General features: G+C 42.2%; 1 protein-coding gene across 1 annotated transcript in view; it reads left to right on the top strand.

The window, feature by feature from the left end:
• LOC147020117 (delta-type opioid receptor-like) overlaps positions 1 to 26,284 on the top strand; it is a 216,249-nt gene that overhangs the window by 53,913 nt on the left and 136,052 nt on the right. The window contains exon 2 of the mRNA XM_085895142.1: positions 14,323 to 14,455. The gene's annotated coding sequence lies outside the window, so the exon portion shown is untranslated. The remainder of the gene's footprint in view (positions 1 to 14,322; positions 14,456 to 26,284) is intronic.

The raw sequence follows: 26,284 nt of genomic DNA, 5'->3' as shown, positions 1-26,284 counted from the left end.
TGAACAATCCCTCTTGCTGACCCTCCAATCAACTGTGGTCCAACTTCGTTTGTGGAAACACATGCTGTGGTGAACCGGTTGAAATGGGGTTAAGCTCCTGGGATATATGGCATCCATGCTGAACCTCTCAAGGCTGGTGGAAATGCTGTATTCGTGTCGTTGCATGCAGTTCTGTGCTCTGCCTGGAACACAGGCATCATCTCAACTGACTGGAAGAGGGGCCTTGTTGTTCCTCTCTGGAAAGGGTAGAGTGATCGCCAGGACTGCAACAACTACTGAGGGGTGACGCTGCTCTCAGTGCCGGGCAAGGTCTTTGCTCAGATAATTATTGATGGGGTTCGCCACCATCTGCTTAAGCATGAGCATCCAGAGCAGTCAGGCTTCACATCAAAGAGGTCAATGATGGACCATATCCTTGCTCTTTGGATCCTCACCGAATGCAGGAGCTCCTTTCAGCCTATACTGATTTCTGCTAAGTGTTCGATTCAGTAAATCAGGATACCCTCTGGAGGATTCTTGGTCTTCGTGGGGTGCCACCAAAACTGAGCAATCTGATGTCTGAACTATACTCTGGTACTGAGATTTCTGTGAGATGTGGTGGTTCCATCTCTGACTTATTTCCAGTTGTTGCTGAAGTTTGTCAGGGAGGTGTCCTGGTCCCCACACTTTTCAGCATTCCTATGGACTGGATTCTGGGGAGGATGTTGGAGAGATCAAGCTGCAGTACGTCTTTTGGGAATGTCAATATCTTTGACCTTGATTTCGAAGATGATGCAGTCATCTTGGCGGAGACTCTGGATATCCTTTTGGCGAAGTAAACACCCATGATGAACTCCAGTCACAACTGGAAATAAGTCAGAGATGGTATTCCCACGTCTCACAGCACTCTCAGTACCAGAGTATAGTTCAGATATCAGATTGATCAGTTTTGGTGGCACCCCACGAAGACCAAGAATCCTCCAGAGGGCATCCCAATTAAGAATGATAAGACATAGATTCAACTGGGCTTTTTGTTTTAGCTTTGAATCGACCATTTTGCTTGTTGACTTCATTCACAGAAAATGCTGTCCAAGACTGGTTGTTGATGTAAACTTTTGCATAACTGATGTCATTACTGCCCTTTATGAACAGCGATTCTTGTTAACACTCTCTCCCTGCTTGTTGCTGTCCATATATGCACACATTAATCTTTTTTATTCCTTTTTATTTACATTGGGGGGCTGGCAAGATGGCCCAGAGAGAGGCACACTTTCCTCTAAGCTGGCTATCCTGGGTTTGAATCCCAATCCCCAGCAATAAACTGTCATCCCTATGTTTCATAGGCAGGGTGATTCATCAATGTGTGTGCCATCCCTCAGATGGACGTTAAACTGGGCGTCCTGTCTGCTGTCATTAGTTGGTGGACGTTAAAGGTGCCACAGTGTCCCTTGCGAAGAGTAGGTGAGCGATCGCCATCACCATTAAGAAATTACAAATTCCTGACCTGACTTGCTGAGCCAGAGTGGTGACCCGAACAGGATTGTATCCTAGTCACTGTGTCAGCAGCACGAATGCTTCCCAAATTAAGCTTTCCATGAGTTTCGCCATACCTCCAAGGCAACAGTATGGCAGTGTGTGTGCCATGTTCTTAGGTGAGTCAGACAGTGTTTTATACTTGAAGACAGTGCCTTGATGTTTTATGATAATACCACTCTGTGATCTCTGGGTACTAATTGCATTCAGCTGTGAGTTTTGAGCGTTGTTATGCATTCATTTTTGTGTGCGATGCCACTTTTCACTTGCTTGTAAAGTTAATGCCATCCTTGCAATATACAGCTGTGGATGCAAGGATGGTATATTAATTGAGCTGTAATTGACATATTTATTGAATACAACAATGTGTCTAAGTAACAGGTGAAGAGATTAATCAGTAAACGAAAGCAAAGTGCTTTTTATTTTCACCACAGAGCAGCGTTGTGAATACCAACAGCATCAAAGGTCATTTCTGGTGAATAGAGTGAACAAATAACAACCATTATATTCACCTGGGTGAAATCTAGTGGACGCAATACGTCTTCAAAGCTTCCATTCAGCAATTTGGCCAAAGGCTCAGAATTTTGTATTCATTGTGAAGCCTGGCAATGTTGCTGACAACTGCTATAAATGAAGTGACTTTGGTATGCTCAAGTGGTTTTATAATCCACCAGTGCTTGCTCCCTACTCCCCACCTCCCACTCTCATCCCAACCTCCCAGCACCATAAGTCATGGGTTCAGGCTAACTGAGAAATACAGTTTTGACGATATGCACAAATATCCTCTATATCTGACTAAGTGCCTGTACAAGCAGCTACATCCATATTTCAAGCACCATGAGGCCACTATAAGTGAAGAGATTACTGCAAGCCATGAAATGACCTCCACCTTTTACCCAAATATACATGAACAGGGTTAAAATACAAATTGGGCAACAGATTGGAGAACTGAATCAAGAAACAGGACGAGAAACCCCACAAAAGGACTGGAGAACGACAGGAGGAAATGCTGAAACAGCCCCCATAGAGATAGATTTACCTGAAATCACTAACTTAAGGCCCGGTCACACCTTGACGTTTTAGCCAGCGATGGCAACGTATTAAAGTGTATGTAAAACGCTGGCTGACGTTGAACTTTGATGTTTTTTTTGAAGATTCGGACGTATTCATAACGAGTTGGTCGTATGCATAACATATTAGTAATGGACACAGAACGTTTCGTTGTGTTATAGATAACTTATACCAACGAATGCTGACCTGTTGTCGGCCTACACAACCGATGCCCAACGATAGTCTAACTTCGGCATAGCACGTTGCACGCATCGCCGACGATGTCGTGACGTAGCCTATTAAAAGGCTGACGCACAACGATTCGAATCATAACTGCCGTAGAAATGGAAGTGACAACATCGCGGTCCCACCTTGGCGATCTTGCCAGCGTATGCCGACCTAAGAAAAATGTGTCTAAAACGTTGGGGCACGTCAAATACGGTATGAGTAAGTTTGGTATACGTGAGTAGAATGCTAAAGTACGCTATCATACGTCATAGTAAGTAGAGTACGTCAAGAAATTTTAAACATGTTCAAAATTTTACGACGTACTCGGCGTATGACACACGTTCCGCATGCGATGGGGATAAGTTTTACACACGATATGTGGACGCTTACACACGTCCACAAACGCTACTTATAAGCTACTCATAAGTCGAAACACGTCGCGGTAATGTCTTTTTTACGCGAAACTTATTTCTAACTTGTGTTTGACGTGCTTTGAACCAATTCTTTACGTAGTCCCAACACACATCGACGTATGTAGACGTATTCCAATGACGTCTTCCGGTCGACAAAAAAAAAAATAAATGAACGTGTTTCTAGGTTACAACTGGCATATAAAGACGTGTTCCCAGCAGTTTTTGGAATTTGGATATAAAAATGCTGCTCATAAAAGGGGAACCCAACAGTGTTTTCGAGTTCCTTTTTGAGTCGATGTCCATGTCAGCAGTATCAGTATCAGTATTAGTATTAGTATTAGTATTAGTAGTAGTTTGTTCATGTTGGCAGTAGTAGGTGAGTGTGAGGGGGAGGGTGTGGGTTATGATGGATCCTTCATAGGGTAGGGGAAGGTTCATAGGCTGCCACTCAACGATTTAAATGGCTGCATCTCCACTATTGAAAGTAGACGCTTGCGCTCAACAATTGGATTTTTTTTACACTCAACGACTTTTAAACGGTACCACTCAGCTATTTTCATTGTTTACAATGAACGATTTAAATTGCTGTCACTCGCCTTTGTTTTTTGACGCTGAGGTTTTGAAATTTGAAGCGTTTCTTCTGAACGTGTTAAAACGCTCAAACTCGACTATTTTAAATAGACGCTGCCGATGGACAATTGGAATCATAGCCAAGCTAGACATCGAAGTGTGAACATCCTCGTCATGCCGAAGAAAAGTTTGAAGAATGCTGCAAATAAGTGTCCTGGCCGTGGCCGTGGACGCTGACGCAAGGACGATCCATTATACCGACGTCTTTCAGCCTATGAGTAACTTAAAAGTAACGTCTGTCGATGTGTGGCAACGATCGCGTAACGTGCCAACAACACGTTAATCATAGGTTAGAAATAAGTTTCGGGTACGCTAAACATTACCTCGGCGTGTCTCAACTTATGATTAACTTACAAGTAGCATGTGTTGACGTCTGTCAACGATCGCAGACCGTGCATACAACTTGTGGCCAGCGTAGCGGAACGTGTGAGTCATACGCCGGCATACGTCGTGAAATTTCAAGCATGAAAAAATTTGAGGACAACCGAAAAGTACAACGTTTAAAGCCAACGTACAACGACGTATGGCAGTGTTTTTAGCGTGCTCTCAATGTTATCAAAACTTACCCATAACGTATTCAACGTGTGCCAGCGTTTTAGAAAAAAAATTCAAAAATCGGCATACGTTGGCTAAAACGTCAAGGTGTGACCGGGCCTGTAGATCTAGCACCTTTCCAAACAGAACAAATGACAGCAACAAGGATAGATTACAATGAGGAGAATAATGGACAACATAATGAAGAAGAAGAGGTTGACAATGAACAGCATAGGTTAGAATATGAACTGGCTAAATAACATAGAGTAAATCAAATTAATATCTCCCAAGCAAAGACCACGTCTTCACCGAATAAACAACAATAAACAGTTTAAAACACAGGTAAGGAGAATCAATAAAACAGTCATTTAAAATGCTCCCAAAATCACCTAATTTAAGAGAAATTAACGTTGTGAGTTTTGCCGCAGCACTGTATGTCCAAGAGAAAATGACAGGTAAACAACGACACAAAAATATAGATCTGATAACCTGACCAGAAACAAAACACCACCGAAACTTGAGAAGCCGAGACTTGAGACTTGAGAAACAGAGAGACCGACTGAGGATGAAAACGGGACAAACAGGACAACTTAAGAAGGGAAACAAAAGCCCAAAGCTCATGAAAAGAATCAGACAAATAATAAAGAATTATAACGTAGAAAACAACGGAGTAGACCCATTAGCGGCCCATAATAAACTCCAAATACAACAGATAGCAAGGAAAATAAAAAAACGATGATGAGGCCAATAATAGAAGAAACTAAAATCATCAGTTTGAAAACAACCCAAAAAAGTTCTACCAAGAGCTAGGGAAACAGAAACAAAATGTGACAACTCCCCCTAAAAAAGAAGACCTAGAAACACTTTGGAAAGGTATATTTGAAGATGAAAAAAAAACACAACAAGGAAGCAAAGTGTATCGGACACTTGGAAAATATAAAGCACCAGCGACAGGAAATACACCCACTGGCAATTGACGAGGAAAATATTCGAAAACATCTCGCAAAAGCACCGAACTTCAAATGCTCAGGCCAGGATGGGATTCTGAACTTCTGGCTAAAGCAATTACATGCTCTCCACTCTCACTACGCTCGAGCATTAAACAAAATCATCCAAAGGGAACAGTCAATGGACGAATGGCTCACAGAAGGTGACACTTTTCTGGTTCCCAAATCTGAAGAAACCCATCTACCCAATAAATACAGACCATTAACATGCCTACAAACAACATACAAACTTTTAACAGGTATAATCACTGACGCAGTCTACGACCACATCACTCAACAAGGAGCTTTACAGGCAGAGCAGAAAGGTTGTACAAGGGGATGTGATGGAACAATAGACGATTTATTGTGAAATAAAACCATCCTTGAAAACTGCAAGCTCTGACAAACGAACTTATCCACAGCCTGGATAGATTACAAAAGAGCCTTTGACAGTGTCCCACATTCATTATAAAATGTGTGCAAGTATACAAAAATTGTCTCTCAGATAGTAACACTGATTGAGAAAGCAATGATGCTCTGGAACACAACTCTGACACAACCTTTCGTGGAAGGAAATATTGAAATTGAAAGATTGAAACAGCAGTAAAGATTAAATGTGGTATCTTACAAGGTGACGGTCTTTCCCCCCTCCTGTTTTGTCTGGCTCTGGAAGCATTGAGTAATCTCATCAATGAACAAGGACACTGATACAATCTGATATGCAACAAAAAAACGACTAAAGAAACAAGAAAGGTAACACACCTACTGCACATGGATGATCTAAAACTCTTCACTCCAAATGATAAGAAATTGGCAGATCAACTGAAACTCGTAAAACAGTACTCGGTGGACATCTAAATGAAGTTTGGTCTTGATAAATGTGCCAAATGCACATTTGTAGAAGGAAAGACAAAAAGAACAGACAACATCTCAATTGATGAAAGCACAACAATGCAGGAACTCGAAAAGGAAGTATCCCACAAATACTTAGGACTAGAAAAAGGCCCTAAGGTACAACACAAAATAATGCATTAAATAATCAGTAAAGAGTACCTATGCAGAATAAGACTAATTCTGAAGTCATCCCTCTCCTCAAAAAACAAAACCAAAGCTATAAATCAACTTGCAGTGCCGGTATTCCAATATAGCTGTGCAATTACATACTGGACACAATTGAAGATCAACAATCTAGACACCAAAATAAGAAAACATAACTATTCACAAGATGTTCCCCAAAAAACCAATGCACACCGAAGTTGTACTTATCGAGGCGAGAGGGAGGAGGTGGTTTGATGGAGCTTAATTCAGTACACATACCATCGTGTGTCAAACCAGCAGAGTATGTGAAGAGCTCAACAGACTACCGGATGAGATACGTACATGAGCAAGAAAACAACAGACAAGAAAAGGGATCATTAATTAATCCACTTAGCAACAAATTTCCAAAGACAGGTGCAAATTATGGATACGACACAGGAAAACGAAACAGAAGCAAGCACAGCCCCAATGATTGCAAAAAAAATAAAAAATATATAAAAAGGGAAACTACAACAAGAAATATCAGCAGATATACTCTGACAAATGGGAGAATGACAAAAGAGCAGGAAGGTTTAAAAACGAGCTTGACAGGACAGGGATTGACAAGGAAGGTTCATTGCAATGGCTAAAAAGAGGTCAAATTTATTGGGATGTATGAGTCATCATCAATGGCCAAGACCAAGGACATTACACTAATGCTTCAAAGAAAATGATGCGATTGAGTCAATCAAACAAATGCAGGTTTTGTCAGGAAGAAACAGAAAGTACCAGCCACCTCCTTTCATGGTGTGAAAAACTCATGTGACAGAAAAGCTGTACACAGAAAGACATGACAGCATCTGCAGAGTAATCCACTGGCACATCTGTAAACATTTCAACATCCCGGTTCCAGAACAATCATGGAAACAAAAACCAGAGCCGAGACTCAAAAATGAACATGTAATGCTCACGTGTGACAAGATGATCCCACCAAGTGTGAACATTGCAAACAAAGCATTGTGTCCAGACATGGTGCTCAAACACAAAAAGGAAAAAAAAACAGCATTGTTGATCGAGGTCTTGGATCCCAATGACTTTGGATGAAATGTCACAGAAATTAGGACAATTACCAAATACCAAGATCTAAAAAATGAGGTCAAGCCATGATCTTTCCTGGGCAAAACACATTTCAAAGGTGGCCTCCAAAGCTTTTCACTGACTGGACGTCTTGCATCAGACAAAGTCCTTCCTTGGCACACCTGAACTCCTATCCACCTACAAGGCTTTAATCTTGAGCTTGATGGAGTATTGCTTTCCCCTCTGGGCTGGCTCCATTGCCTCACACCTTGGAAACCAAGACCATCAAAATTATTGGATTCTTCTGCGATTAAGCAAGGTCTATGGGCCTATCACTTTCCCATTGCAGGAAGGTCAGTGATGTCTGTCTTCTTCCACCTCCTTTCTGGTCTCCTCTCTTCGTGCTTTGTCCCCACCAGGTTGTTGTAGGGTGCAATTGGTTCACCATGAACCCCCTTCTGTTAAAACTCCCAAATTCCAGAATGACTGCTCACCTCCACTCATTCATTTTTGTTTTTTCCCACCTGGGGAACCAACTTCCACACTCCAATCTGATTCTTCCCTCCAAGTGTTCAAGGCAGTTTTTCACCACCATGCCTCAGATAATCCCCCAACCAAAACCATGATCTTTTCTGTTTCCATAACCTCCCTTCCCACCCCCCACACCCCACTACCAAGACCAACTTCTTCCAAACTGCCAGTTTTTCCTTCCGTGGAGTTTTCTTCTGTATCCATCTTGTCCACCTTGTGTATCCTCCCCAACCCCTCATTTTTCCCCACACCCAAGTCTCCCTTTATGTTGTCCTTCAACCCCTGCTGTTTGCATTTCCTGTCTCTCTCTCTCTCTCTCTCTCTCTCTCTCTCTCTCTCTCTCTCTCTCTCTCTCTCTCTCTCTCTCTCTCTCTCTCTCTCTCTCTCTCTCTCTCTCTCTCTCTCTCTCTCTCTCTCTTTCTCTCTCTTTCTTTCTTTCTTTCTTTCCTTCTCTTTCTCTTTCTCTCTCTCTAAAGGGTGTCCCCAAAAAAATGTACTCACTCTTTAAATGATAATAAATGTGTTGTTTATTGACTTAGAAACAAGATTAATGGTTAAATGTATAAATGGATAAATGCATGTTTACAAATGTTCAAACTGACGACCATCATGTTTCAAACACAGCCGATAACGCGGACCAATAACGTTGGAATGTAATTTTTCCAATTAATTCGCTTCAGAATGCGATGGGCGCTTGATTTTGGGATTCCTGTCTCACGAGCCATTTGTCGTACAGATTTCCGTGGGGATCGGTGGAGGGTTTCCAGCAATTGATTTTCCTTTGCGGGGGGTGGTTGATGACCGTGGTCTTCCTGAACACTCCTTATGGACGTCATGCACAGTTCCATCTGTTTCAAACTTATCTCGGATGCGAGCAATGGTGCATCGCGTTGGTGGATCTTTGTGAAAATGTCTTCTAAATTGTCTTTACACTTCCATGATGTTTTCGTGCTTCCAGTAGCACTTTATGATAAATTTTCTTTCTTCAAAATCTAGTCGTACTTCTGCTATTATTAGGGTCAATTTGATCTGAAAATAAATGAAAAATTCAATGAGTTATGAGGAGCCAAAATGTGAGTACATTTTTTTGGGACATCCTGTATATGTATACAAAAAAAACCTTTTATCCTTCAACTGAAAAGTAGTTAACAGCTGGCAAAGGCTCACTACTTGAACTAAATTCATCCAAGAAATATTTTCAAATATTAAGTATAATTCTCACATTAATCATCCACAATATTGTTGCGGGCCGGGGGTCGAATCAAAAGTATTCATCACCTTCAAAAGGTAAAGACTGGCTCTCTTTACTCACTAAACCTCTTGCCCCTTCCACACCTACAGCAATCACAAACAATGCACGAATGACTTCCTGATTCATAAGCACCTTTAACCCTCAGATATACCATCCCGACTCGGTGTGACCGATGAAACCTCACAAGTCTTTGTGCTATTGATCCTTGCAGATCTCTATCTTCTCACAATCATGATGTCCAATTTCCCCACCTCTGCAGCTCTTCACTCAAGAACAGTTGAATTTACTTGAGGTTTATTTTCCTGGATCAAATCAGCCTCAACAAATCCTGCTTTCCCTTAACACTGACTGTTAACCAATCATGACATTTCTTCCATTTAACGCAACCTCCAAATAGCCACTTCCCAATTCCTACAAATTCTGCCACTCAATTCTTCGCCAATTAACAGATAACAATTTTACTGGGTCACATGACTATTTTGTTGCTACCGATGTTACATTCTCACACACAATCTCATTCAATTTCTTCAGTTTTGATTCACCAACAGACCGATTCCTTCAGTTTATTTTTGTTTCATCACACAGTTGTAATTGTATTTAAAGCAGGATTTTGACATAGTTGTAGTTGGTAGGAGGAGAAGCTGCAGACCAAAATTGAGGGAAAAGGAGAAAAACGAGAGGTTTTGAGGCAGAGGAAATGCTCAGGACAGCGAGGTGTAGAGAGGGAAAACTTGTGCAGTAGACCAACAAGAAGGTGGGATCAATACACAACTTTCAAAATGGCATACGAATGCTAAATGAGGCCTTTTGCGTATGTGCTGTGGGTGTTTACAGCAATTCGGTTAAGCTCGACAGGCACTTTTAACCTGCCGTTGCTCGTGCAAATTCAAATTGCCTTTCAAACATTTTCAGAATTTAAGTGAAAGACTGGAAATTTCAAAATGGTTAATCATAATTTTTGTGTTCCTTGATACAAATCGGACTCGTGGAAATATCAGAATTCAGTACGAGAAATATCCTCGATTGAATGGTGATAGGTGTGTACCATTTACTGTTCGTACATTCTACCATCGGCAGTGGATATAACACACATATAAACACACACACACACACACACACACACACACACACACACACACACACACACACACACACACACACACACACACACACACACACACACACAGTTCGACTTTAACCAAGAGGTGCAAAAATCTGGAATATTTTCTCTTGTGGCCCCAAAATTAAACGAACAATAAATTTATAACCGATCGGCAAACAGCAGCCTTTTCACTCTCTGCAGATCTGGATAAAATCATGAGCTGGTGCAACACTTGGAACATGTATTTCAACCCTGACAAATCTCGCACTCTCACAATGTCTCTCCGAAAGGACTGTCTGGAACTCCCCCCCCCCCTTCCCAATCTACTTTCTCAACAAGTCTCTTGAAGAAGTCCTTTCATTCAAGCATCTGGGTCTCACTATCTGCCATGATCTTTCCTGGGAAAGCCACATTTCCAAGCTGGCCTCCAAAGCCAGTCACTGACTGGGAATCCTCCATCGTGCAAAGTCCTTCCTCGGCCCACCTGAGCTCCTGACCACAGACAAAGCTTTCATCCACAGCCTGATGGAGTACTGCTCTCCCCTCTGGGCTGGTGCTCCTGCCTCACCTTTCTCGGCTTCCCGCTGTGGAAACCAAGGCATTTAGGACCAATGGTATCTCCCGCGATGAGGTTCACTTTGGGTCTCTCACTCTCTCACTGCAGGTAGGTCGGTGGTCTTTCTGTTTTCTAACATCTCCTCTCCAGCCTCGCTCCCCTTGCTCTGTCTGAGATGTGTCCCTCACATATTTCCGCAGGGCACTCAAGGTCTGCGAGCAACCCACTTCTGGTAAAACTACCAAAATTAAGAATCACTGCTCACCTTCACTCTTTCATTCCTCTTTTTCCTGCCTTTGGAACAAACTCCCACATTCTTCAATCCCACTTTTTCCTCCAGGTCTTCAAAACAGATGTTAACTGCCATCTGTTTTCTTTCCCCATTCAAAACCACAATCTTTTCTACCCCCGCAAATCCACCCCAAACTCACCCCTTTCAAATCACCTGTTTTCCTTCCTTGAAGTCCCTCCCATGTAAGGACCTGAAAGTCCCTGTAATGTCCATCTTGTTTACCCTGTGTACCTTGCCCCATCCCTCTCCCTTCCAAAGATCTCCTCCTATCTCTGTTCGTCACTGTTTTTACTTCCCTCTCCTGTCCCTCTTGCCTCCTGCTCCCTTTGTTGTACATTCTGTGTGTTAGCTCTCATACAAGCCTCGATGGTGTATATATACACCCCCCCTCCCCCACCCCCAACCCCTTCCCTCCTCCAAACATGATTAATGACAATAGGTAAATCAACTTACCCTGTACATTCACAAGCCCCAGGTATGTCCCTCCCATCAGTGTTCATAAGAACCTAATCCAGATACGCAGTCCATTCGCTGATGGCAAATCAGTGGTCGTGGGGTTGTGTTACACACGTCCCTCCACTCCACTTCCACAGACCAACCAGGTTGGAAGTTTGCAGTACGAGTAGGTGCCCGTTTGGTGAGCTGAGAAAGTTATCCAAGTCTTTCGTTGTGGAGAGCCACAACCCTTTCTCTCAGGTACTTTTACAAGTATCTTTCAGAAGCCTGGTGAACCACTCCAAGAAACAATCCTTATCCAGAACACAAAAAAAAACAATCTCTTCATCTTCCTGGGGTTCCTGTGCATCCGCGCTGAGCATTTAGGGGCAGATTACATCATTTTGACATTGCGATGTTGGGGTAATAGCCGTAGAAGTAGTAGTAGTGTGGGTAGTAGTAGTAGTAGTTAATTTGTATTAACAAAGTGCAGATATATTTGGATACTATAGAGGGATATCGAGCTGGCCAAAGGTCAAAATGTGGAGATCGACCTTCATTTTATTTTGATTAGGCGTAAAAGACCAGTTCGTTTTGATATCCAATTGAGCCTGACGTTTGTAAATTAATATCATGGCATGTGAAATGTCCCTTTTTAATATTTGGCAGAGCAAATTATGAGCAAGCTGATGATGTGATTTAATTCGGAGCACATTTAAATAAGCTCGAGTATTACTAATGAGGACAAGACATTCGTTTGTGATGTTCGAAGTAACTGAATCGGTTCAGGAATGAAAATAAGTATTCTGGGCTTAATTGTGCAAGTAGCGAATTACGTAAAATGTTGCTTGTTAAAAACAAGAGATAAATTGTCATTCTAATTTTATAAGAAGTTATTAATATTCATTGATTGGCTTATCATGCAATATATAATGAGCTGTACAGTGAGCATTCTTTTTTGTACTACTCTCCAGCAATGACTTATTTGGGGGGGAATTCAAGCCTTTGCTTTGTTATTCAAGAATGCACTTGTAATCAATCATCCTAAAACAGCACCTTCAGAACCATTATCTCATTTAGAATTTGGTCTTCATGAGATGCCGTTGCAATTTGGTCACATACATGATAAGTTGAATGCAAACCAACAGCGTACTAGTTGATAAAAACCCACTGGTCGACTGCATGCATGATGTGGCTAGTTATGGTTAGTCGGGTATCGTCAATTCCAGGAACTTCCACAGAGCAAGTGCATTTTATTATTAATATGATTTCCTGGCTGAGAATGAGATTTTATTGTATAAACAAATCATTTGGGTGAGTCGTCAGATCAAATTGGTTATCATAATTTGATTAGGCATTTAAGGAAGTATAGTTGGGAGGGAGTGCACTGCCTTTGAGTTGTAGTCTGATTTTGATTCCTGACCCAATTATAAACTCTCAGAATGGTGCTTTGCAGGCAGTGTTGCATGAATGAGCACACGGTCTTTTAGAAAGCCATTGAGCAAGGTGGCTGTCTGCAAGCTTTCACTGGTGGACATTAAAGATCATGGACCCATGGTGTTTTTCACAAGCAAAGGCCATTTTAAGCCAACACCCTGGTTAGATTCCAAATTTTGGTGCAAATCTTTCTCTCTCTGCAACAGTGGCGACCTGTCCAGGTTGTGATGTAGCAATGATATACACATCATGCACTCGTGGAACAGCACCTGCATCCAGGGTACAGAGCATCTGTACATGAACACTCCTACTTTCTTTCCCAGACCAACTGTATCTGTTTATTTATGAGCCACCTCAATATTTGCTTCCCATACAAACAAATCGAGTGCACTTGCTTCTGCAACTCCTCCTAGCAATTACTATTGCACATCTCACATAGTCTGTAAATAGAATATATGAGAAAAGAAAAGCAAAGAAGAAAGGTCAGCTAAGATAAATATGTTTTACAGTCTCTTGTTATCATTCATGTAATGAGTGGTGGGCTTGCAGACATCACGTACTACGTCATAATGGGGGTGTTTCCAGCTTCAAATACCATATACAATGTTGGTTTGACCACTCTTTATTAATGTCCTTATAATACCTACAAAAGTACTCCGATGTCTCCGAATGCTCCAAACTACACTTACATGTGGTACAAGTACAACCCCTCCATGAGCACAAGGCATTGCAGGAAAAAAAAACTAAAAACAACTGAAGACTTTTGTTGTTTCTCCAAGCCAGAGTTTAGGTTTGGAGAAAATATATTCATTTCAAATTCCTTTTGTGTTTAGCAATCAGTTTGTGAAAATATTCATCTATAATATCAAAATAATGAGTTGCATACAAGAGGAGTCATTCAAATTCAGCCTAATCTGGCAAAGGAATGATTTAAAGAGATTACTTTCAATTTGGAGAGCTAACCACGTGGAATCTATGTTAAACATAGATCCAGAACATCTCTCTCCTGATGCAAAGTCTAAGATAAATCATAGGAAACATCTTTACTGTGTAGTATCTATAAAATAATCACAGCATGGCTCATTTATTAAATCTCGTGTCCCAAAGGTTTGGGTTATTTGTATGGAATGTTCTATACATTTGTTCTTTCCTTGCTCTCCGAAATTGAATGACTATCATTTGAGGTACATGGTGTGAAATCAATCAAGTTTGATGAGACTCTCTAATCACTCTTTCCTTCTATCCATCACTTCGTGTCTGCCATTCACAGCTATCTCTCTTGGGGAACACATCCTCCAGTCATTACTGACGCACACTGGATTGAGCTGGGGGCTTTGCTGCAGCGGTCTGATTGGCTTCCTCAGGAAAGGATACACCCAATGGTCCAAATGACCTTATCACTGGTATGCAATCGCAATAACGAGAGAGCAGTTATCCCTTTCGATTGATATTTTACCTTCTGCAGGTGTAACCTCACATCGCATTCACATAACAATGAGATATGTTAACGTTGAAACACAAAGAGCAGATGGGTATACAATACAGAAGGGTTGAATGATGGAACCTCCTTTTGCTTTACTAGCTTCTGCTCACAAAATACTGTACATATTGTCAGGTGTTCGATGGTTGTGGCCAGTGTGACCACTCCTTGGCTTTTTTCACAATATCTTGGCTATTTGTTGTTCACCATGGCGTCTTGGTTTTCTATAGGTTTTCTTGGCATATAGCTTTTCTATTATCATCGCTTTTCCGAAACCTTGTGAATTCTTGGCTTTTTTTCATTGGCTCACCTTGGCATTTATGAAAATGAGGAGTGGTCACACTGGTTGTGGTTACGCACAGTTGGATGACCACGCCCAAAAAGTAACTACACACCCGTCATGGAGCCGGTCGTGACCTGGATTTCAGGCTGTTGGAATAAACAGGCCATTTAACCAAATACTCAGGAAAAATATGTATCCTTTTTACAATTTACACACAATAACCAAATTACTCAGATTACCATAAACCCATCCTTATCCAAGTAAACACACAGAAGCAACAGTTCACCAAAACATGTCAGCACAACCTCTGAATTCTGAAACCAGGACAGCAGTCACAGTATTTGAGCACATTGAGATGCTGTATTAAACACATGATGATTGATGTGGTGCAGCAGTGAACAAAAGATTAAGGTGGTTGCAACTGTAACTTCCAATGAAGCAGTGTGTGGTCGACTTCATGGTACAGTGAGCATGAGGGACCGTTATTACATGTTTATAAGAAATGAAACCAAGGGCAAAGCAGAACTGAAAGATCAAGTTATTAGATCGTGCAGCACAATGCTGCGGAACAAAATGGTGCTTTGTTTGAAGTTTCTGTACAAAGACTTTTGTTGATGACATCAGTATCTCAGAATGATGAACTGTCCAACTGAAACTCACAAGCCTTGTTGAAAAAAAAATTGAGAGGGCAAAGATGGGCTTGACTGAACGCTGAGCCTCCGAGACGGATATGGATCCGGCTACTAGAATTTTTTTTAAAAGTGATTCTTCACCATTGAGAGAGAGGGCCAACAATGATACTCATACAGCATGATATTTACCTTCGCATTCTGCGAAAGGTTATGTTTTGGTCGCTGTATATTTATTTATTTGTGAATATGTGTGTTTGTTTGTTATTCGCATAACTCAGAAAGTATTAAACCGAATTACATGAAATTTGGTGGGATGATTCGTGAGTATCCAAGGACGATTTGATTAGATGTTGGGAGTGATTGGGTCAAAGGTCAAGGTCAAGGTCATGAAAAGGTCAAAAACACTTTTGAGCATAACTTCCTTCATAATACAGCTATCGACATGCAACCACCGCCATATTGTTCCATGACGAGATACTTTTCGGATATGTAGTGTCGGATTTGACGTAACATCATCGAAAGTGCGTCTAAATGACGTCACAAGATGACGTAAATTTTCAATTTTCGATCTCATCAGTTTTGATCATACCGTTTTGTAGGACTTACCTTAAGGACGTCACACACCAAATTTGACTTCGATCGGACTGACCGTTATGACGTCATTGACGTTTGAACATGACGTTTTTCAATTGTGGCTAAAATGTCCTGATATTTTACATTCAAATATCGATATAATTTATAAAGCAAAGTCTCCCAAATCCAGGCATTAGGATCAGTACCAAAATATGTTTATTGATATACAGGTTTTGCCAATTAACTCTGTAGTCAAGGTCAAGGTCACACTCAAGGTCAAAATATACTTGTAGGCATAGCTTCAGATCTAATAGAGCTATTGACATGAAACCAACGTTAAAACGTTCAGTGAACTACGAGCTTTCAGAATGGTAGTCCCCGATTGGACGTGACGTCCCCGGAAGTGCGTCAAAAGGAAGTCAAAAGATGACGTCATTTTTCAACTTTTTAATTTTTCAGTGTTTATCATTCCATTTTGTTGGACTGCCTTCAAGGAGGTTACACACCAAATTTGACGTCAATCGGACTGACGGTTGTGACGTCATGGACGTTTTAAAATGACGTTTTTCAAATGTGCCTGGAAAAAAGTTGCGGCGGCGAAGGTATGCGCTCTACCGAGTGCCCGTTCTAGTTCAAAAATGTGTTGGGCCCGATATGTTCCCGTGGATCAGGCATTACGTGGCGGAGTTATGTGCTCTACCGAGTGCCCTTCTTGTTTTTTGCAGTGATTATCAACCAAGTTCACATTTCTCTATTCTTTATCGAACTAATTTTGCAAATACTATACGATTCTATGACAAAGCAATAATAATCATGCATGTACTAAATTCCCAAGGTCATAAAAACGATGATGAAATCAACCATTCCACTCAATCAAAGGAAAATACCACAATAAAATACGTTTCGTAACAATATTGTAGGTTTCTGAATATACACGAGAAAGCATGGAAGACAAAAAGGAGTGACGGGCTTTAGCTTTTGGTTTCTGCAGCAAAATATCGTGAAATGATCATTGGCAGTGATGCACAACCACAAACACATGCGAGCATGAATCCACTTCCAACAAATTCTCAAAACAGCACAGAGGGTGCTCACATGGTTTCACCTTGCCAATGTCCGCTTCCAAACAACGCCTGGTGACAACTGAGCTGGAATCTTCACGTCATCTGACGCAATCTCCTGAAGTTCTGCAGCTGAATGGGAAAATTAAATACAGCACTCAACTCTTCCAATTAGATCACTGAACCCACAATGAAAGACGAACTCGCTTTTCTGTTTTGCTCTGCCATCATGTCTTCTATTCATGCCATTGTATGGGTGTAAGTGCCACTGCACAAATTCTCCACATCAAGCTAGCCTTGCCAGCACGAACCAATCCACTGGTTCATCCTGGCCGCAAGGGTGTGTTTATCTTGTTCATGTATTCCAGCACCTTCCACATTATGCAACATATCCATACACCTATCACATGACCATGACATCATCGGAATTCCCAGGGATGAGGCACTTGTCCATCAAGTATGTCATAAATAGGCTGCAGGTTGTTTCTTTCATGGCAATGCTTGTACAGCTAACTCTTGAAACCATGCATGATGGAATCCCCGGACTTAAACAATGAGCATCTTCCAGTAAATGCACAACGAAGATACAGAGAAGGTTCCAGTACAAGATGAAAGCTCAAGGGCAAGCTTGTTAACAAAATGCCTTGCCCATTGAATGTGGACTCACAGGCTGCTGAACACACCTTTGCCTGCAACAAATGCTGATAGGAATTTGCCTGCTTGAGATTTGGACCCAGGCAGATTCACAAGCGGCTACAGCACATGCTGGTTTTATTCTTCACAGCAATGGCCATGATGGTACATGGATTTGAGTCACGACAACAGCTAACGGGCATTTTTTCATCTATTAAGTCTTAGGAAAGATGCTTTGTCAGACAATTACACTGGGTAGAAAGGTGTGGAGGGGTAGGGAGAAAGGGACAAGACCATGCTGATGGCGCTGAAATAACACATGTACGTAGGTCCACCTTTGGGTCACTCCTTCCCCACCTAAAACAGTGCTGACATGGCGTGAACTTGACAGACGATCGATGCTACAGATTATAATATTACCATCCATGAGAGGATGCAGAACATGATGCTCACCCATTGGGTGAAATATACAAGCTGCTTAATTTATTATTCGCAATTCACACACACACACACACACACACACACACACACACACACACACACACACACACACACACACACACACACACACACACACACACACACACACACACACACACACACACACACACACACACACACACACACACACACGCTCATTTGTTGTCTATCAAAAACACAGAGCCACCCATTGTCGAATGCATTGCAAACTGCATTAGCCAGCTTAAATTGACTTCAGAAGCAATTAATCCACAGATGCGTTTCTGGCTCCTTGACCATCATCTTTGTTGAGAGGCGCATTTTTGGGGGAAAAAATGTTGAAAAATAAACAACAAACATGATAACAAAGCTAAGCACATGCATTTTGGCCCCAAGACCAAAGTGCACTGTCAAAAAAAACTCGTCAAACTACACATAATATACATGAACTTTGGCTTAAAGGCCAAAGCTCAAAGTCATACAAAAACACAAACTACCAAGCCCATTGGGCCAACATTCACAGTCATACTACCAACCTTTTTTTCGTGGAGACCAATGTGCAGACTGCATTTCATTTGGTCAGAAGCATCCCAAGTGATGTAACATCTGGGAAAACAGGACCAAAGACAATACTGTGTGCATATTTGAGGAAAAATAAACCCAGGAGCTGCTGTGTACATGTACTGTTCTGTTCTTGCATATTGCAGCTTGGCTGCCAGGTAGCTATCATTTCTTGGAAGCATTGCTGTGCCACTGATGCTGTGGCCCTCTACCAGAACACTAGTACTTATTTTGATGACTTCAGAAGGATGACAGGCTGAGTCAACCCCACCTGGTGTTAATTCAGCAGCAAACAGGATTTGAACTCCAGACCCTAAGATCTGTAAGCCAGCTGGTGTAAGACAGCTACCTGCAAGTCGGCTACCTTAGCCACTTAACCAACACTAGGCTGCACATGTACTAATGAGTCAATTTAAAAAAAGGATATTTCGACACGTGTTCTTCACCACGATATCTGTTTCTTCGTCTTCTTCACAAAGATTATTTTTCAGAGCTGGTTGTCAGTGAGGTGCTTGGTCTACCGATCATACCACCGAAGGAACAGCATCACATTTCTCCTTACCTTTAACACGGCATCTTATCTCCCATCCCATGATCTTTTCTCTCTTTGCCAAAGTTGGGAATTTGGAATCAAAATTACTATCCACTGCCACCCCACCTGCTCGAAGCTTAATGCCCCCCTTTCTGCATCCGTCCTCACCCCACCCTATCAATAATTCGCCCTCAACCCACCCTCTCAAACCTTCACCCACACCACACACACTCAATCCTTCCCCGGCACCCCTCACACACAAACCTTCCCCCACACCTCACACACTCAAACATTCACCTCACGCCACACACTCAAACATTCACCTGCACCTCACACAATCAAGTCTTCCCCCGCACTCCACACACTCAAATATTCCCCCGCGCCACACACACTCAAACCATCCCCCGCACCACACACACTCAAACCTTCACGTACACCCCACACACTCAAACCTTCACCTGCACCCCACACACACAAACCATCCTCCACACCCCACACACTCAAACCTTCCCACGCACAACCCCAAAGTCTCACCTTGTCCCCACAAAGCCTCCCCACCCCCCCCAATCCTGCACCATTCCAATGCCTCCCCCCCACCCCAATCTCTAACTATGTGGACCTCAAACATCCAAGGTCTCCACTCTAACCTGACAGATCTCTCAATCCAGACCGCTGCCGATAAACCAGACATTATCTGTTTAACAGAATCCTTCCTCCGAAAGGACATCCCTGACTCATTAGTGTCTCTCCCCCCAGTTATTGTCTCCTTCAATTTTATAGGGTTGGCTTTTTTTCCATCTGGGTCGGCTGCGGGCCCTGAAGAGCTCAGACCAAGACATCTTCAGGCTCTTTTGGGCAAGGAATCAGCCGATGCTGGGGGCCGCTTACTCTCTTCTCGTACCCTGTTCATTAACATGGTTCTGTGGGGAAAGGTTTCCGAAGCTGTGCATCCTGTGTTTTGTTGGTGCAAATTTATTTGCTCGAACCAAGGACAGTGGTGTTTGTCCGATCGCCGCTGTGGGCAATACTTTGTGCTGTCTCGCAACCAAAGCCACAGTCTGATCTTTTTCTGAAGATCACAGGGCTGAGCAAACAGGGCTCCTGTCCAGTTGAGCTATAGGTTGGTGTGGTGGCTCCCTATTCAACTGTAGGTGGGTGTGAAGCAGCTGCCCACGCTGCCAGACTTTATCTGACAAATCCGCCTCCTAATCACGTCTTTCTCAAGATCGACATGCGTAATGCATTTAATTGCTTAAGGCGTGATTTTTTTTTGTCTGAAGTACGAAGGCGCACCCCTAGTATCTATCTGCTCATCTGGCAGGCATATGCCAGGCCTTCTAATCTGTTCTATGGCAACGTGGCCATTTATTCAGCAACTGGCAATCAACAGGGTGACCCCTTTGGACCACGTCATTTTTCCCTGGGCATCGACCCAAGAACCAGGGAGGTTCATTCAGAGTTCAATATATGGTACCCTGACGATGCATCATTTGGGGATGAACCCGTGAAAGCGCTGGCTGACCTCCAGAACGTCAAATTGACCACACGAAGCATTTGTGCTGCTCAAAAACTGTTTCGCTCTGCCCAAGCTCCTGTGCATCTCCCTCCGACCTGAATCGTGCACTGCTCGAAGCTTTTGACCACACCATTTGCGAAACTGTTAGTAAAATCTCCAATGTTGCTTTTGAAGATTCTGCTTGGACGCAAGCTATTCTCCCAGTTAAGCAGGGAGGTCTGGGTTTCAGGAGGGTTATTGAATTCACTCTTCCTGGCTTCATCTCCTCATTGCTGGTAGTCAGCCCCCTAGTTGATGCCTTTCTGTCCCACGTAAGCAGTTTGGCACAAACTGGGGAGTTGACAGTGGTGGTGTTGTCATTGAGTTCTGCCCATATCAGTGTTTGCGAACCCGAAGGCCTGTCCTGGCTTAGCCAAAAACCATGGGACGTTGAGGCGGCTAGAGTATCTTTTGTCAGCCTGTTGAACAGTGAAGATCAGATCGGCAGAGCCCATCTTTTGGCCGCAGTCACAAAAGAAAGTGGGATGTAGCTTCACACAGTCCCTGTTCCCTCATTGGGAACACAGCCTGACCCTGAGTCTTTAAAGGTTGTGATTGCCCTACGAGTTGGAGCATCAGTCTGTGAGCGGCTTAAATGTCGATGCGGCAGTATGATGGATACGATACACTTTGGCACCATGGTCTGTCATGCCATTTCAATGCCGGTCGATCTTTTAGACATTCGGCCTTAAACGACGTGGTCAAATGTGTCCTTTATGGGGCAAGGATACCATCTGTCCTGGAACCCCTTGGAGTAGACCTTGGCGAAAACACCCGCCCGGATGGCTTTACTATTGTTCCACACAAGAATGTGAAAAGCCTAACCTGTGATTGCACTTGTGTTGACACTTTCGCCAAATCACACGTTTACAATACAGCCTCAATGGCTGGAGCGGCTGCCACCGATGCGGAAGTTCTGAAACGAAATAAATATGCCGGCCTCAGCCAAACTTATTACTTATTTATTTGAACCAATTGCCATTGAAACAATGGGAGTGTATGACCGATCTACATCCAACACGATTAGTGATATCGGTAGAAGGCTCGTTGCATCCACTAGCAATATTAGGAAACTGGCCTGGTTCAAGCAGTGCTTGAGTTTGGCTGTCCAGCGGGGAAACGCCATTAGCATTCCTTGCTTCGGCGCAGGAAGAACAAAATCTTACATTCACACCATTTTAAAGTCTATATTTTTAGGGTGGTGTGGGATTTTTACCTATTTGTTTTGTTTCTTTTTTTAAATTCTTTTTAAAAATTTCCATTCACTTGGTTGGATGTTAATTTTTTCTTTTTTCAAAATTTATTTTAATTTTTTTTTATTAAATATAGGTGTTGTTGTATTTACTATTTATTTAGATTAAAAAAATAATTATAGGCCCGAACCACGCCCCGCACGGAGTTGCACTTTACATCACTTTCTCAATTTCTCACTTCCCTTAGACTGATCTTACACCTCCCATCCCCCAGGAGTACGTCTGGCTGCGACTTCCGCTCTGCTGCAACCTATTGGTCATCTGTGTGTTGTTCTGTCCTAACAGTGACGACTACATCTACAGGGGGGGGGGCACAATATCTTGTCACCCCTTATAAAAATTGTGACGTCGCCTTTTTCATATTAGCTGACAACAATGAAGGGTTCCACAAGTTATAGCACACACATTTGCTGTACTCTTTTACTTTATTTGCCTCTACCACAGAAGGTGAAGGAGGTTATGTTTTCACCCCCTTTCTGTCTGTTTGTTACTTGCAAAATCGAAGATTTTTCAAGTATATTGGTCATTCGATTTTGTTATTACCCTCACTGAAGGATTCAGAGAGGATGTTGCATTTGGGTCCATTTGTTTGTCTGTCTGTCTGTCTGCACAGAACTTTCGTCTTTTTCTCCGCAACCACTTGTTGGATTGAGAAATAAAATTCACCATTGGTGTAACTACTCATATAGAATGTTTTTGTGATAACTATGAGGTCAAAGGTCACGTGGTATGGCAGCCATGTTGGAAAAAAGGAAATACTTTGGACCTCTGTATCTCCAAAACCGCTCCATGGAAAAAAAAATTGAAACTTAGCACATGTGAAGTATTCCCCATGGGAAACAAGGGTGATTTTTTTTTAATGATGTCATACATGGCTTCCTTATGACATCATAATTTCCTATGTCAAATGCTTTGTCCGATCAGTATGAAAAAATTTGAGGGTCATTTAAGACTAAATTTTAATTGGTAAAAAAAATTTGATGATGTCATCGATCACGTGGTTTGGCAGCCATGTTGTTTGTAACATAAAACCTTCAAAAATCTTCTCCATAACGGTTGAACAGATCTCGGTGAAACCTTACTGGCATGATAGCCTATCCATGAGGAACCAAAAGTTCTCCACCTATGACGTCATTGGTCACATGGTTTGTCAGCTATGATTTTTTTTTGAAGAGTAAACATTTTAAAATCTTCTTCTGCAGAATGGCTTGACAGATTGAGGGGAAACTTCACTTTCGTATTCCCCAAGCCTTGGGGATATCAGAGTGTTCACGAATAATTAACAGGTCACATGGTCTGGCAGCTATATTGTCTTGAACGAAATTATTTTTAAAATCTTTCTATTGAATCGCTGCATCAATCGATGTGAAACGTCACAGTTATGATTGAGTCGGCTTGTGGAAAATATGTTTTAAATTTCAACCTGATCAGACGTATGGTCTGGCAGCCAGAATTATTTAACATTTCAAATCTGGGTTCAGGGATTTAAATCAAACTTGGTACAAGTATGTATAATGATGTAATAATGTGGGCGGAGGCATATCTGGTGACATCGTGACATGGAAGGTTGTCGTTCTAGTTTATTCATAGCTTATGAGATAAATTAAAAAAGTGTTTTAGTTGAAGGAGGTTTACATGTCAAGAATAACTGCAAAAGACATTTAAAAAATAAAAATTCACTTGTTGCAAAAGTATTCCTACCCTTAGGTCAGTACTTGGTGGAAGCACCTTTTGCAGCAATGACTGCTATGATTCTTTTGGGAAGGTCCATACCAGCTTTGCACAGTGAGGTGGTAAAATCTTTGCCCATTCTTCATGTGAAAATTGCTCTAGTTCTGCCAAAGTTGATGGGAATCATCAATGAACTGCAATCTTCAAGTCTCGCCATAAATGTTCATTTGGGTTCAAGTCAGGACTTTGACTGGGCCTCTTAAGAACATTTATTTTATTCTTTTTCAGCCACTCCAGGGTGGCTTTAGCTTTGTGCTTTGGATCATCGTCCTGCTGAAATGTAAATATCCTACCCAGTTTCAGATTCATGGCTAACTCAAGCAGGTTTTCCTCTTTGATTCTCCTGTACTTTAGATCTTCCATTGTCCCTTCTGGACTGACAAGCGAGCCAGTCCCTGCTGATGAAAAGCAGCTCCATAAAATGATGCTGCCACCACCATGCTTGACAGTAGGGATAGTGTTGACTGGGTGATGTGCAGTATTGGGCTTCCACCAGATGTAATGCTTTGAATTTAGACCAAAAAGTTCAATATTTGTCCCGTCTGACCACAAAACATATCTCCACATGCCTGCAGTGTCATAAAGATGCTTTTTCGCAAACTCCATGTGAGTTTTTGATTCGTATTTTTCAGTGATGGCTTTTTTCCCACCTCTCCATAGAGGCCAGCTTTGTAAAGGGAATGGTATATTGTTGATTGATGAACACTGATCCCCATTTTGGACATGGGGCTTTGCAGATCTTTCAAAGTCATTGTTGCATTTAGAGTGACATCCCGAACCAGTTTCCTGCTTACTCGGCTGTTGAGTTTGGATGGGCGACCTTATCTGGGTAGAGTCTGGGTGGTAAGATATGTCTTCTACTTCTTCATAATGGATTTCACCATACTCAAAGGGATAATGAATGACTTTGAAATCTTCTTATAATCCTCTCCAGAATGGTGCTTCTCCACCACTTCATGTCTGACTTCTTTAGAAAGCTCCTTGGTCTTCATGTTTGCCTTGTTGGTTGACCAAGTGAGTTGCCGTAGTTCATGAGCATAACTGCTGGAACTTTGGCTGTAGGCTATTATATTTGAGCATTTGAAAGGTAACGTTCGGTCTCGAGTGCTGGCTGGAATCTATTACTGAAAGGAGATGTGTGTGTGTGTGTGTGTGTGTGTGTGTGTGTGTGTGTGTGTGTGTGTGTGTGTGTGTGTGTGTCACACTTTACTCTAAAGGATTCCTGCTGTCGTAGGATAATAAAAATGGGACCTTTTGAAAGTTAATCATCAAATTACTGTACTTGGAGCAACTATTCGTGCCCGTTTAATCATAAAACCCATCTTTCCAGGATTGAAGAAGCAATATATGGCTGGAGCTTTAATATAGCAGTTCCATCGGTATGACAGCAGTAATCCTTTATTAGAATAAAGTGTGATGGACATGGAAGTAGCACACAAAATTATATGTAGTCATAGAAAAATATATATATTCGTACATGGAAGGAGCACACAAATAACATCCACAGCTACAATGACAAGATCAAGAACAACAGAGGAGGAGGAGATTGGGACCATACTCTGTGCAGAGCGTTGGTGCTACCAAAGCAGTCTCCTTGTAGTGGGGCAGATAACAGCAATTTTTGAGAGGAATCGTGCAAATGAGGATACAAGCATCAAATTTGGCACATTTGCTCTCCAGGGGATTCTAATCAAATCTGCCAGATTGGCCATTTGAAAATCCAAATTTTGAAAAATTAGAAAAAAAAAAAAGCTTCAAAAAAGTCAAGATCACAAATCAATGTTGGATGCTGGCTGAGATTGGTGAATGTTTCAGAAACATCATCAAAGACGTTCCAAGTCTGCCATGCAGTTTTCTTCCCTTTACCGTGGAAGGCAGACACGACGTCACATCCAGTGAACACATGGAAGTATGGGATCCCTCTTTCTCAGGCCCTATTGCAGAAACTACCTCATGGACTGGAATCCATTGCGCCTTGGCTCCTTGGCCAAAGGCAATCCACATGTTCTCAAGACCTAGTTCCTGTAAGGATGGCAGTACAGATATTGCTATGACTAGTACGTCCGTGTCATTAGCCTTAATGATAATGGACTTGCTACCATCCGTCGTTGCATCCCTGGCATGTACAAATATTCGAGTGTCAGCTTCTTCATGAGAACATAGAGACACAGCATCCAGTGACTTCCTTGTGTTGCTAATGGCATCTTCTCCTTTTGTGACAATGACTGTGCTTGTCGTCTGTGCTTCACACATCTTTTCCGCAAGGAAGTGAAACAGCTCAGTCTTGTTGCTGTCATCTCGAAGAAAGCTTCTCCAGTTACTTGGGGTCTAACTGGTTCCTGCCACTCTTCTTCTGATTCCTTGCCCCCTTTTCGACCTTGCCTCGAACTTCAGACTTGACTTCTTGTACACATCAAACACTACGTCCACCCTCTCGTACCTGGCACCATAGGATTCCACCTTTGGGATGATGTCTTCT

The sequence above is a fragment of the Eptatretus burgeri genome, chromosome 9, assembly GCF_056783735.1.
Source record: "Eptatretus burgeri isolate ZD-2024b chromosome 9, Ebu_testis_v1, whole genome shotgun sequence".
NCBI classification, from domain to species: domain Eukaryota; kingdom Metazoa; phylum Chordata; class Myxini; order Myxiniformes; family Myxinidae; genus Eptatretus; species Eptatretus burgeri.
The sequence above is the reverse complement of the archived record's forward strand: the minus strand, read 5'-3'. Positions and strand labels throughout refer to the sequence as shown.